The following is a 14421-nucleotide window of genomic DNA, read 5'->3' as shown; positions in this document are numbered from 1 at the left end:
GTGTTTCAAGTGAGGAATCTTCTGTTATTGTAATAGGCTTGCCTTTGTTTGTGAGCTTTTGATATTCTTTCTTTGTTCTGTGTCTAAGTATTTTAATTCACCAAGGATAGTTTCTTTTCTTTTTTATAATTTCTTTTTTTTAAATATTTACTTATTTATTGTCAAAGTGATGTGCAGAGGGGTTACAGTTTCATACCTAAGGCAGTGAGTACATTTCTTGTTAAACTTGTTACCTTCTCCCTCATTTTCCCTCGACTCCCCCCTTCCCGTATCCCTCTTCCCCCTATGAGTTGTACAGTTGGTTTACACCAAATGATTTTGTAAGTATTGCTTTTGGAATCGTTTGTCTTTTTATCCTTTGTCTCTTGATTTGTATATTCCCTTTCCCTTCCCTAGTTCTAATACATGTATATACAGTATGCAGGGTACTCAGATGAGATACAGTGATAGCCGGGGTACAACCACAGAAAGGGAATACATGAGAAACAAACAAAAAAAAGCTACAGTTTCACATGACATGTTGAAAATAATTACAACAATGATATAACACTTGTTTCCATAATGTGGAGTTCATTTCACTTAGCATCATCTTATGTGTTCATAAGACCATAGCTATTGGGCTATTGTGATCTTCTGCTGTGAATAGCCTAAACCTGTGCTAATTATTCCCTATAATGTGTTTTTTTTTGACTTGTGTATTTACTTATTTTTATTGTCAAAGTAATACACAGAAGGGTTATAGTTCCATCTGTAAGGCAGTGAGTACATTTCTTATCCAACTTGTTACCACTTCCTTCGTTTTTCTCCCACCTTCCCCTCTCCCCAGTTCCCTCCCCACTAGCCCCTCAGTTGTACAATTGGTTTACAGCATATTGTCTTGTAAGTATTGCTGTTGCATTATTTTGCCTTTTACTCTTTGTCTCTCCATTTTGGTGTTCTCCTTCTCTAGTTCCCATAAACATACACACAATACCAGTGTACCCAAGTCAGTTACAGTGACAACAAGGATTTCTTATATTAGCTATTTGATATAATGAAATGACCATTTCTTTCTCAAGATTTTAGTCTATTGTTTATTGCTAGTATATATGTAAATTGTATCTTTTCTTTCTATGGCTTTGATTCATAATGTTGGTCTCAATGTCTTACATGTTCCATTAATAACGCCTACCTGTTTTTCTTTATATGAGTGTTCTAATTCATCTGCTGATTTTTACTGACTTGCTGAGCCTTTTATTTCCAGAACTTCAATTTGTTTTTTTTCAGAATTTATACATTTTTATTGAAATCCTCTTGCATATATCCTTTATATCTTCTTTATTTTTCTCAGTTTTTTATTTGTAGTTTGGACATGTATTAGTGTCCTCTTTGATTTCATTTATTATTTCTATGACCATTCTTTGAGATTCCATCCACTTCATCATCATTATTGTCAATTATTGTGGAGTTGTTTATTTTGTGGGATATATATCTCTGTGTATATAAATAAATAAGTATATAGATATAGATATACACACACATTTTTTGTCAGTCCTGGAGATAGTGGGCTCAGGTCTTCGTGATTACAGGTGCTGTGCGGCCACAGGAGCCCCTTCTCTAGCCCTTGGAAATGTTGACTTTGGTTATTATTCACACTGCTGTATATTTGCTCTGGTATTTGTGGACCAGAGTGCACATCATTGGTTGTAATAGCATAGATCACCTCATGAATTTTCATGTGCTCCTTGTGCAAATGTCATGTTAATCTTCTTTGTATCATTCTAATTTAATATATATGCTGCTGGAGTGGGTATCTGTGAACCTTTCTGTGTTCCCAACTGCCATATATATGGATAGCAATGACAGGTCAGAACATTGAGTTTTGGAGAGGTTAAGCTATGTTCTTAGTGATCCAAACCAATAAGCCTAAAATATTTTACCGATCTCTAGTACTACTGGAATTGAAAAAAACTAATCTGTAAACATAAGTTCCAAATTTTAGAGGTATTGAACTGAAAGACCCATGTTAACAATTCATACAAATTCAAAATTCTCTTAGTTGTACCTCATGATTATGCTATTATGGTGTTCATGTAAAATGAATTTCTACTGCTCATCATATTTCTCACCACTACTCTGAAGCTCTCAGCAGATCTTTTGGCTCTGAAAGGGTTGTAAGAGCTCATTTGTTCCTGAAATACTTAAAACAGTGTTTTTCTAAGACATGTGACCAAAGTATAATATACTCCTTTTTCAATGAAGCAATAGAAGTTGTTGATATCACTAGGCAATATGTATGTTATACATTTCAAACTGAGATACAATGGGAAAATAAAACTTTAACTGCATCAAATCTCAAAGGGAGAGATTAGTAGTACATGAATAATAAATAGGAAAAATATTTGGAAAAGACAGTATGTCCAAATACCAATGACATCAGTTTAACATATATGAGGCCCCTACTTATATATAGCACATTACTAAACTTCAAACTGGCCTCTATAAGGGCAATATTCATGAAAGAATGAGGTCTACTGAAACAGGCTTGCAATATATTAGGCACTAAGATGCTTTCCTTCCATGGTAGGCATGCAGAACTTTTTCCCACCTGTTTATTTTTCCTTAAGCAAACATATTATCTGACCTAACTAGTCCAAAGAAAATTTTTCTCTTCCTCAATGTGAGTGAACTTCCCTCTTACCCTTTTGCTAAAGCCTGGAGTTCTTTTTTTTAATGTAGCCCAAAATCTTATATTACATCTACATCACTTTTTGTAATCACTTCCATGCTGTAATACCCTGAATTATTTAAAATCATTTAGTTAGCTTCTGTTTTGTTTAAGTCAGATTTCTTCTTAGTGTAAATTTATTTTTTCAAATCCAAATGTATTATAATACAGACTGGAACCCTGGTGCTGTTGTGAGATTTTAAATGAAAGAATACACTTTATCTTAATGACTTTTATATATGCAAAACCTTCAAAGTTAAAAATGTTTCATCAACTTTATACCATAGCTTTCATAAGAATTATATGCTGTGATTATTTATTTTCTTTTTTACCTTGAAAAATATCTGATTTTTTAGTCATAGGAATGACAATGATTTTTCTGTGCTCCAAAAAAAAATGTTTCTTATATGTAGACTTAATTCTGAGCAGAGAGAGTAGGTTCTGGAATCAAATTTTTAGACACAGAGTTGAGCTCTGACATTAGATGAAGCACGTTGGGAAATTTTTACACCCTTTCCTAGGCTCAATTTCCTCAGTTGGAGGAATAACATGAATAAAAAAGGCCCTCCATGAATTATGTAATTCCTAAAGTCAGATAGAATAGATGATGTGCTTGGTATGGTATCTGGTTTGTGAATGCTTAGCAAATATTAGTTAATAGGATATACACTTGAGGTTATTATATATGCTAACAACTTTCTCAAGAATCAGTAAAACAACACCCTCAAATGTTCTCCTGCCTTTCACTTCTGGATAATGATATTGACTCAAAGAAGTGACTAGCCTATAAGTTCCATCTTAATTATCTAAGAAGGGAAGGTGAAGCTTCTAATTTCACCATTATTCCATTTGACATTATTTAAAGTGAGACACGTGTACTTCTCTAACTTATTTTTCCTAAATTTTCAGTTTAACTAATTTGTTTATTTCTTAATTTTTTTTCTTTGCATGCGTTGCCCGCCATCACACTATGTTTAGCGCTTTTCTGAAATATAAATAGTACTAGTACAAATAATAAAATTTTGGTCTTAGGTGAGATTGTTTATACATGGCTTTTCTAAATTTAGAAATAGTTTAAAAGGCATCCTAAACTCAGAGGGATTAAATGATCTTGATTCTCAAAAAAATAGGTCTACATGGGAATAATGATTAGTAAAGGAAAAATGGGATTGCTATTGACATCACTGACCTTTTTCTAGACATGGGGGCAGCTAGTCTGAAGGAAAGTTCATTGTATATCATGGATCACCACAGTACTTCACACTTGATATTTGTTTGATTAGCTCCAACCCTGGTATGGGAATCATTAACTATATTCTTGTCCATTTCCATGCAAAGTAATAAATAATATAACAACATTCCAAGTCAGTGAAAAAGAAGGTATATGCTTTCTAAAATTGGACTACTTAGTAAGAATGTTTGCGAAGATTGTTTAAATAAATTGATGGTTATTCTTGTGGCTCTAGATTAAGAAACTATATAGTAAAAATGTTTAACATGGAAAAGAGTTTCATGTTTCAGTAGTGAATGCAAATGTAAATTTCTCCCAGTTCAAAAGCACTAATTGAGCCTGCCACTGTGGTTCATACCCAGAATCCTAGCTGTTGGGAGGACAAAAATCAGGAAGATCACAATTTGAGATCACCTTCAACAAAAACCCTCTTGGGAATTATCATCGTGGTGTGTGTGCCTACCACCCCAGCTATGCAGGAGATTTAGATTGATTAAGTCATGGTTCCAAACCAAACTTAGTAAAACAAACAAACAAACAGTTCATGAGACTACAACTCATAAGACAAACCTGGGTGTGATAGTTGCACCGGTCATTCTAGCTGTCAGTCCAGGCTATTTCCAGCCAGTCAAGGCAATGAGCAAAATCCTGTCTCAAAAGTAATCACAGCACAAAGCCAAATTCCCATTACTGCAAAATTAAAAAATAAACCAAAACAAGCATGACTGAAAAAAAAATCATTAAGACCACTAAGAATGCTTTATAAGGAGATTAAATATTAGATCTTTGCTTTACACTGGTTAAAAATGCTAAGATAATGGTTTAAATACAGAAAATTAAACAACCATCAAGATTTAGCTTGATGAGGGACAAATCCAGGTGGCTAATCAATGTTCTTTTCCACTTTGCTTAGCAGAGCAATGTCTCAATATGTGTGAATCAGTTGAGTGGAAGGACAGTACTGGTGCCCAGAGGTTCCCACCGTCTGTCAAGGACATCCTCTGAGGAGGAAGTGTTCCTTGTTATGGATGTCTTAGAGTTTCCCTCTCATCACTGTTTGTAAATGCACACAACTTTACTGACATGTGGCCATACCCTGTTGGGATGTTGACCAAGTACGCAAACAATTGTGCAACAGATGATGCAAGATGAGAGATGAGGACAGTGTGTATTCTACTACATCTCTGCTTATCAGCTTACTTTCAGTAACCTCTGAGCTTTATCTGTGAGGTATTGGTTGTATGTGGACATGACCTCTGTAGTGACTACAGTATAAGCAAATGTTCACATATTTGTGAGTGAAGATATCCAAGTGTGATATGAAAATTTAAAAATGGCAAAGAGTAAGAATTGTAAATTTGACCAAGTAAAGTTATATCATGTTAATAGTCTCTATGTAAGCAAAATGGACACAAAAAAGGCCAAATAGGAATATTTTATTGGTATATTTTATCTATCAATGTTATTTATTTATTCATTCATTCATTTCATCTGTGACATTAGCAGACTTCCTTCCTTCAGGGGTTTATATAAATATATGCACAATTAGAATAACTTTCCTTCCCAGATTGAGAAATTTTACCTTCTCAAAGGTAGCTATGATTGAGTGTTGAGAATAAAAGATGACCAAAGAATACATTTTACTATCAGTAGAAACTATTTGGTAATGTGATTAAAAAAGTTTCTTTTAGGAATTGTGTCTCAAGAATAGTTATGAACATGTTGAAGGATTTAACTATGATAATATAAATTCAATTAATTTATGTTTATTTGTATACATTAATATTACAAGGGTATTTTACTGTAAGAATTTCATGGCTGAATGTATATATGCCTATGTTTTCATTTAGATAAATGTGATAATAGTATAAATTCTAAACGCAAAATTTCTCAATTTGTGCGTTACTCCATTATATGATGGAATATTACATAACTATCACTGCATTTTCAGAAAAATAGACAATGGCTTTCGAAATGTTGTCAATAGGTAATTTAGAAATATAGTCTACCATCTGTCCTGTAATCCCATCCAGATGACCTCGTCACAAAACCCTTTATATCCTGTGGGAAAACAGATCTATGATTTTTTTTCTCGTGGTTTAATTATGGAACCTTGAATTTGTTTTTCTGTATTTCCCTTTTTCCCCTCAAATTTATCACTACATATTATTTCATGTGGTCACAAACCAAAATGTTCACTTGAAAAAGCAACATGGAAAAGCAAATTACATGTTGGATTAAATGTAGAGATTATAAACCCTGGATTTTTCACTTGTTGAACCCATTATACTTGCCATTACCAGACTTCCTTCCTTCAATAGTTTGTCTAAGGGAAAAGATGACCCAAATCTAAATAAAATTCAATGTCTCATAATAGAAACAGTTTTAAAAGAGACCTTTTCTTCAAAAGTTTGGTTTGAGGGGAAGGAAAAATAGTTTGAGAATCTACAGTTTGAGGGACTGAGGGTATCTAAATAATAAAGTTGAACGGTGAAGGAATGCAAGATAATGGACCTTTTTTGCTCATTGCCACCACAGAAATCTGGCCAGTAGGCAGTAAGTGAATTGGAAGCATATTTCACAAAACCATTGTCGTTATCATGTCCCTGGGACATACTACAGTGTCGTACTCTCTACATATATCTTTCCCATTTTGACATGGAGTCAGTCAGGAGAACTCAATATATATGTTTTTGAAAAATGTAGATGAGTGTAAGGTAGAAACCACCTCCTACCTTCTAAAGCATGGATTCGATTTAAAACCTGAAAACAACTTTTTGTTTTCAACATGGTGGCTTAGCAGTGACAATGAATAGATAAGAATCTGGGCAGATGTCTCACAAAGTCAAGTTCATCCAGTCAGAAATAAAGAGGTCTTGAGCTGGGATAGAGGGTGAAATGAATGAGCCTGACAACTGTTTAGCAAAGTTGGGAGACTTGTGCTTCCAGATGAATGAAGAGAAGACAAATACCCACATGTGAATTATACAAAAGCATGGATTACTTTGTACATCACCTGTCACAAAAGCAAGACTGATAGGTCTTAACCTATCAGGTCAATGACCTTCCATTTGGATACTGGTCCTAATGTGATGCCAGAAGGAAAAATTTAACCCCAGGGACATGCAAACAAGAAAAGGGAGGTGAATCTGAACAGATCCAATATTTGTGCCAAAGGAAGTATTTACACTAAAAAAGAAGTAACTGAATTCATTTTATGTTGGCAAAATCACATGTTTTGCCACAGGGGAAAATGGGGTTTCACAGGCAAGAACACTCATAGAACTCCAGTTTCACGCCTGAGTAATGTAGAATGCATATCTTCACTCAGAGATCAATTCCTATTTGTAATTGTACTTGAGGCCATGTTGAAAAAATCAGCTCACATTTTAAAGAAAGAGAACTGGATGATTTTCACTGAAAAGATCTTCTGTGCAGATGCATTTTTAATTCTAACATTTACTTTCCAACCAGGTGTTTAGTGAAAGGTCTTTGACTTTATTTTCCAAAAGCAAAAAGTAGCCTATGGGAGGAGAAGGAAAATACTGAAATGCTTTTCCTGAAGTATTTTTAATAATCATTTTTCCTGAAAAATAAAAGAACTGACACTAATACATCTTCCTCTAAGCACAGACTGAAAAGCTGAAAAACTTGATTATAAATCCAAGAGGAAATGATATTATGAAAGGCTGCTTCTGACTTTACTATGCTCTTTTAAATAAAAAATAGAAACAAATGTCAAGAATGTGTTTTCAAGAATCAGTTTATAGCTTGTGTTGTTTTATTCTGACTTTAAACATAACCTGCAAATAAAATTTTTAAAAAGATAGAATCTTTTTATATAAGAACAAAAACAATTTGCATGTCATCTACTGCAATTTGTACATCATTATGCCAGCTTTCATTAGGAAATTATTTAAATTATAGAAAAAACAGAATAAAGCAAATTTTTATTCAGAATAAACTTGTTACATATCATTTTCCCTATTTTATTCTTTCTTGCTTTCTTTCCTTTTTCTTGTTTTCTCTCTCTCTCTCTTTTTTTTTTAGCAATACCAGTCTATGAATTCAGGGTCTCATACTTGCAAGATTGATATGATACTACTGATCTATGCCTCCAATCTGACCCACAATCTGCTTACTTTTAGTCTTCCCATCATCACAGGGAGAACTGGTACTGTTATGTAGAGTTTCACCTCCTTGGAGTCCTTTCATTCTGGCCTGGCACCATGATTTCCTCAGTCTTGGCGTCCCATGTAGATTGATATGACAAGCACATACGCCAGATCCCAAGTATGTGTTGATAAAGCTTCTGAATAACTTTTCTTCTCAGACTGACCTCAAATTTCAGTACTGCAATTATCAGCCTCCCAAGTAACTAAGATTACAGGAACAGATATATATTTCAAATTTTTTCCATGTTCTGCCTGATGGATTGTTCTGTATATGATATTCTGCAATTTATTTTACCCATGTAAAAAGTGTCTTTTGGTATTATTCCATATAGATTTACCCCTAATCTTTTAAAAATATTTATTTATTAAAATTATTTTATAATTATTATAAAGGCGATGTGCAGAGGGGTTACAGTTACATCAGTCAGATAAAGAATACATTTCTTTTGGACAGTGTCACCTTTTCCCTCGCTCTCTCCCAGTTTTCCTTCTCATCCCACTCACAAGTTGTATAGCTCATTTTCACCGTATTTGTCAGTGAGTACTGTTGCTGCATTTTTTTCACCCCTCGTCCCTCCATTTCTGCGCTTTCCCTTACATTCCCAAATACATATAAATGAACAGAAAGAACAAAAAGGAAAGACAACAAAAATAGCAAAAATTGTTTGTTTTTTTTTTTTTTTTTAAACCTCTTGTTTTGGGCTCAGAATGTGGCTTAGTGACAGAGTGCTTGCTTCACATGCATGAAGCCCTGGGTTCAATTCCTTAGAACCACATACATAGAAAAAGCTGAAAGTGATACTGTGGCTCAAGTGGTAGAGTGCTAGCCTTGAGCAAAAGAAGCTCAGGGGCAGTGCCCAGGCACTGAGTTCAAGACCCAGGAAAGGAAAAAAAAATGCTTGTTTTTATTTCCTGAAGTCCATTTCAATAAATATCATTTTGTATGATCAGCTATATCCCCAATATTTTCAGGGACTGAATATTTAATTATATACTTGTGCCATGGCCTGTTAATCCATAGTCTAAATGGTGTAGTTTTGATTTCTTTTCTCTTAATTATTGTTGGTCAAAAACAAAACAAAACATAAAAAACACCAAAGATTTGCTACATAGATCTCCTCTTTTAGATTTGTACATTTAACTTGTGATAATAATTCTTGGAATAATTTGGTAACTATTTGAAAAATTTGTCTTTGGTGCATACAAGGAAAGAATGTAGGGAGGAAAAATAGAAGCAAGGAATGATACCAGCTAGGCTTGATTTGGGTGAGAAGTAATTCCTTTTTGTAAAATGAAAAATACAGGATCCCTCAAGTCAAGGTTATGATTATGGGGAGGGTTTGAACTCATTACCTTACACTAGCTTGGCTTGTGTGCTCACAGATGGTTCTGTCATATAAGTAATGCCACTAGCCTTGCTTTTGGCGGGTTAATTGGAAATTGTATCTTGAAGACTTTTCTGCTTAGGCTGACTTCAAACCTCAATCCTCTAGATCTTGTACTCTCAAATAAGTAGGATAACAGGAATGAGCCACTAGCACCTGTTATGATTATCTTTACTTCTTATTTTCTATGTGATATAATACTTCCTTAGGAGTGACTGTATATCAAATACTTTTATTTTATGAAAAGTAATATATCAAAATATTTTTATAATCCTTTAACTTTTTCAATGGCTGTCTTTATGGATAGACAAGAATCAGGAAAAGCTTTACAGACATTTTCTGTCTTGTTCATATATTTATAAAATGCCTTAGGTGGTCTGCACTTATTTATTTATTTATTTATTTATTTATTTTTGAAGAGCCAGGTGAGGTGTTTAGCTCCCATCATTCCAGCACTTGGAAAGCTGAGCAGAAGGACACGTTCAAGGCCAACCTGTTCTAGTACCTGAAGAAAGGAGAATCAATAATAAAAAAGGAAGGAAGAAGGGAAGGAAAGAAAGAAGGAAGGAAGGAAAGAAAGAAAGAAAGAAGGAAGGAAGGAAGGAAGGAAGGAAGGAAGGAAGGAAGGAAGGAAGGAAGGAAGGAAAAAGGATCCCAGCAGGAAAACATCATCACCACCAACCAAAATGGAGGAAGGGATAGAGAGAGAGACAGAGCGGCAGTAAGGAGGGAGAGAGGAAGAAAAAGAGGGGAAGGTAAAAAATGAGCAAGAAGACTGAAAATGCCCGGGATTAGAGCTGTAGATATTGAAGAAATGTGAAAAAAAAAAGAATTGTAGGGAGAAAAAAAGTAGAAAACACCAATGTGAGAATTTTAGTCTCTTTGGAATTCAATTCAGGGAAACATTGTGTTTTCCAGAAAATCAAAGGAATTGATGGTGTGATGATAACTAGGCTCCTGGGTACAGAAGGAAACTTTAGAAGGGCACTGCTCTTGAATAAGAGGTAAAATGTCTGCTTTCTATTCCCAAATGTTGTGGGAATAGAAATTTAATTACGGCCATGAATCTTCCAGAGCTAGTCCAGCATGGAAATTGCATTCAGGTAGGAGCCTGTATAATATAACAATATAAGTGTTACATGAAGTAACTTTACTTATTTTGATTTTACATTAGAACTTTGTAAAGATTTTTTTCATTTCTTTATTGTTAAAGTGATGTACAGAGGGGTTACAGTTTCATATGTAAGGCAGTGAGTACATTTCTTATCCAACTTGTTACCTCCTCCCTCATTTTTCCCCCACCTCCCCACCCCACTTTGCTCCCTGCCATGAGTTGTATAGTTGGTTTACACCATATCTTTGTCTCTCAATTTTGGTATTCCCTTTCCCTTCTCTCATTCCATATACAATGTCCAGGGTACTAAACTCAGTTGCAGCGATATCAGGGATAAAATCACAGGAAAGAAAGACAAAAGAAAAAGGGTATAATTTCACATGGCATGTTAAAAATGAAAACAACAATGATAAACCACTTGTTTCCATAACATGGAGTTCATTTCGCTTAGCATCATCTAATGTCTTCATATGGATATAGCTATTGAGCTATTGTAGTCTTCTGCTAGGACTATCCTAGATGTACATGTACTAACTATTCCCAATGAGGGAAACCATAGAGTCTGTATTTCTTTGGGTCTGGCTCACTTCACTTAGTATGAATTTTTCCAAGTCCTTATATTTCCTTATGAATGGGGCAATGTTATTCTTTCTGATAGAGGCATAGAATTCCATTGTGTATATATACCACATTTTCTTGGTCCACTGATCTACTGAGGGACATCTGGGTTGGTTCCATATTTTAGCAATGACAAATTGTGCTGCAATGAACACAGTTGTGCGGGTGGCTTTGTGTGGTCTTGCTTGCAATCTTTTGGGTAGATGCCCAAAAGTGGGGACTGCTGGGTCATAGGGGAGCTCTATGTTTAGCCTTTTGAGGAATCTCCATACTGCTTTCCAGAGTGGTTGAACAAGTTTACCCTCCCACCAACAGTGAATAAGAGAAACATTTGGGATCTTTGCCACAGGATGAAACTTTCTTAATAAAGGCCCAGAAACACAGCAAATCAACAAAATGTTGGACAAATGGGATTGCTGAGCTCCTGCATAGCAAAGGATATAAGCTTGCAAGATAAATAGAAAGCCCACAGATTGGGAGGTCAGACAAAGGCCTCATATCTAAAATATACTTAGAACTCAAAAGATTACATTTCTCCAAAACAAATCCACAAAGAACCAACTGTCACCTCAACAGATGGACTAAAGGCTTAAAATGAGACTTCTCTGAAGAGGAAATGAGACTGGCCAAGAGAAACATGAAGAAGTGCTCAACATCACCAGCCATAAAAGAAATGCAAATCAAAACAACACTGAGATTCCACCTCACCCCAAGAAGAATGTCCATTACTGAGGTGAGCACTTTACCACTAGGCCATATTCCTAGCCCAGTGTCCATTATTAAGATAACTAATAACAACAGATTCTGGAGGGGATGTGGCCAAAAGAGAACCCTATTTTGTAGAGATTTTTATAAAGCATCTTTCCTACCTAGCATTTGTTTTTGTTATTTCATACATAATTATAATGTGTGAAGATATTTATGTTAAAATTCTGGTGTGTGTGTGTGTGTGTGTGTGTGTGTGTGTGTGTGTGTGTGTGTGTGTGTGTATGTGTGCAGGTCATGGGCTCAAAACTCAGGGCCTAGGCACTGACCTTGAGTTCTTTTGTTCAACGCTAGCACTCTAGTACTTGAGCCACAGCTCTACTTGTAGCTTTTTGGTGATTAATTGGAGATAAAATATCACAGACTTTTCTTGGATCTCAGCCTATGGAGTAGCTAGGATTACAGGTGTGAGCCACTAGCACTTTGCTATCTTGATTTTTATAATCCTCCACAGATATCAGTTATCAAATACATAATTTTGGAAAACAGTCCACTCAGTGTGTAAACTTTTTATTTCCATCTATTTCTCTTAATTTATTTAATTAGCTTACATTTGTTATGGGGGTATTTTTTTTGCTGTCTTTCCACACATTTACAATATATTCCAATCAAACTTACCACCACTTTTATTCTTTATCTTCCTCTGCCGTCCTCCTCGTAAAATAATTTCAATAGGTTTCATTGTTATGTTTTTATAATTTAGAACAATCTATTTCAGTATTTAGGAACCTTCATCCTTCTTTTTAGCCCAACCCCCTCCTGCTATTATCCACTCTCTTCCTCTTTCCTGCTATTGATTGATAGCTTTCACTGAGATTCTTTATGCTATTTTCACATGTACTCACTTTCTTTCCTTCCCTTCCTTCCTTCCTTCCTTCCTTCCTTCCTTCCTTCCTTCCTTCCTTCCTTCCTTCCTTTCTTTCTTTCAGTGGCTCATAGGACTTAAACTTTGGACCTGGGCACTGTCCTTGAGCTCTTCCGCTCAAAGCTTGTGCTCTGCAATTGAGCCACAGCGTCACTTCACTGTCTTTCTTGTGAACCATGTCCCTTCTTTTCACCAATGCTGGTAAATGAGTTCATGAAAGAAAAGGAATTGAAAGTCAAAAAATACCATATCCTTAACTTTCTGTTCAATTTACTTATCGATAGTCTCATAGACAGATATCAACATATCTTATTGATTGCTTAGTCTAGTAGTAGAAAAGGATGACATTCAAATATACTTTAGCTGGGAGGACTTAGTGTAATATATGGAATATATTGGAGTTCCTTTCTTAGTTTATTGAAGTGAAATAAACAGGAGCCACAATGTTGTGTGTACCTTCAAGGAGCAACTGGCAACTGGAAACTGCTCATGGAAAAGTTTCGTTTACAAGTTAGAAAAAGATTTTGGCTTCATCATATATACATAGTCTGCTCCAAGGGCCATTGCTACTGTTTTCCAAATTACTCACTGGATTTGATGAATGGCAGTTATAAGTAGTACTTTTATGGCAATGTACAGATGTTGATATTTTCCATGATTTTCTTAAATTAAATGGATGTGGAAAAACTCATTTTGAATAAAAAAAATCTTTTCCACTTTTAAAAAAAATCAATAAACCCATAACTTTTAATTTTTTTAAGGAAGTTTGTTGAAGCCTCTTCACCAAATTGTTTTGGCAGAATTTTCTAAATAAGTACAGAAAACTGAAGCTATATCATTATATATCATCCTGCATCAGAATTAATTCCAAATGGACCAAAGACTGAAAGGTAAAAGCAGATACCCTGACAATATTACAGGAAGGGGTAGGAGAAACACTAGGGCTCTTTGGCACAGGTCAAAACTTCCTTAATAAAGACCCAGAAACACAACAAATCAAAAAAAGATTGGGCAAATGGGATTGCATCAAACTGTAGAGCTTCTGTACAGCAAAGGACATAGCTTGCAATTTAAGTAGAAAGCCCACAGATTGGGAAAAGATCTTCACTAGCCATACAACAGACAAGGGCCTCATATATAAACTATACTTAGAGCTCAGAAAATTAAATCACCCCAAAACAAATTCCAAAAGCAAACCACCCCATTAACAAATGTGCTAAAGCTTAAAGAGCGACTTCCTTGAAGAGGAAATAAGAATGGTGAATAGACACATGAAGAAATGCTCAATATCACTGGCCATAAGCAAATGCAAATCAAAACAACATTGAGATTCTTCCTTGCCCCAGTTAGAATGGCCATTATCGAGAAGTCTAATAAAAACGGATGAAGGCAGGGTTGTGATCAAATGGGAATGCTACTACATTGTTGGTGGGATTGTAAACTTGTTCAACCACTTTGGAAGTCAGTATGTAGGTTCCTCAAAAAGCTAAACATAAAGCTGTGATCCAGCAATCCCACTTCTGAGCATTTACTCAAATGACCATAAACAAGGCCACACTAA

General features: G+C 35.1%; 1 protein-coding gene and 1 non-coding gene across 2 annotated transcripts in view; one reads left to right on the top strand and one right to left on the bottom strand.

The window, feature by feature from the left end:
- The window catches only part of Cfap299 (cilia and flagella associated protein 299), a 533081-nt gene that overhangs the window by 219565 nt on the left and 299095 nt on the right, over positions 1 to 14421 (top strand). The gene's annotated exons all lie outside the window — the stretch shown is intronic.
- LOC125365079 lies at positions 1688 to 1793 on the bottom strand. The gene has a single exon (XR_007213634.1). It is a non-coding gene; the product is annotated as a U6 spliceosomal RNA (small nuclear RNA).

Source organism: Perognathus longimembris, chromosome 16 (assembly GCF_023159225.1).
Source record: "Perognathus longimembris pacificus isolate PPM17 chromosome 16, ASM2315922v1, whole genome shotgun sequence".
NCBI classification, from domain to species: domain Eukaryota; kingdom Metazoa; phylum Chordata; class Mammalia; order Rodentia; family Heteromyidae; genus Perognathus; species Perognathus longimembris.
The sequence above is the reverse complement of the archived record's forward strand: the minus strand, read 5'-3'. Positions and strand labels throughout refer to the sequence as shown.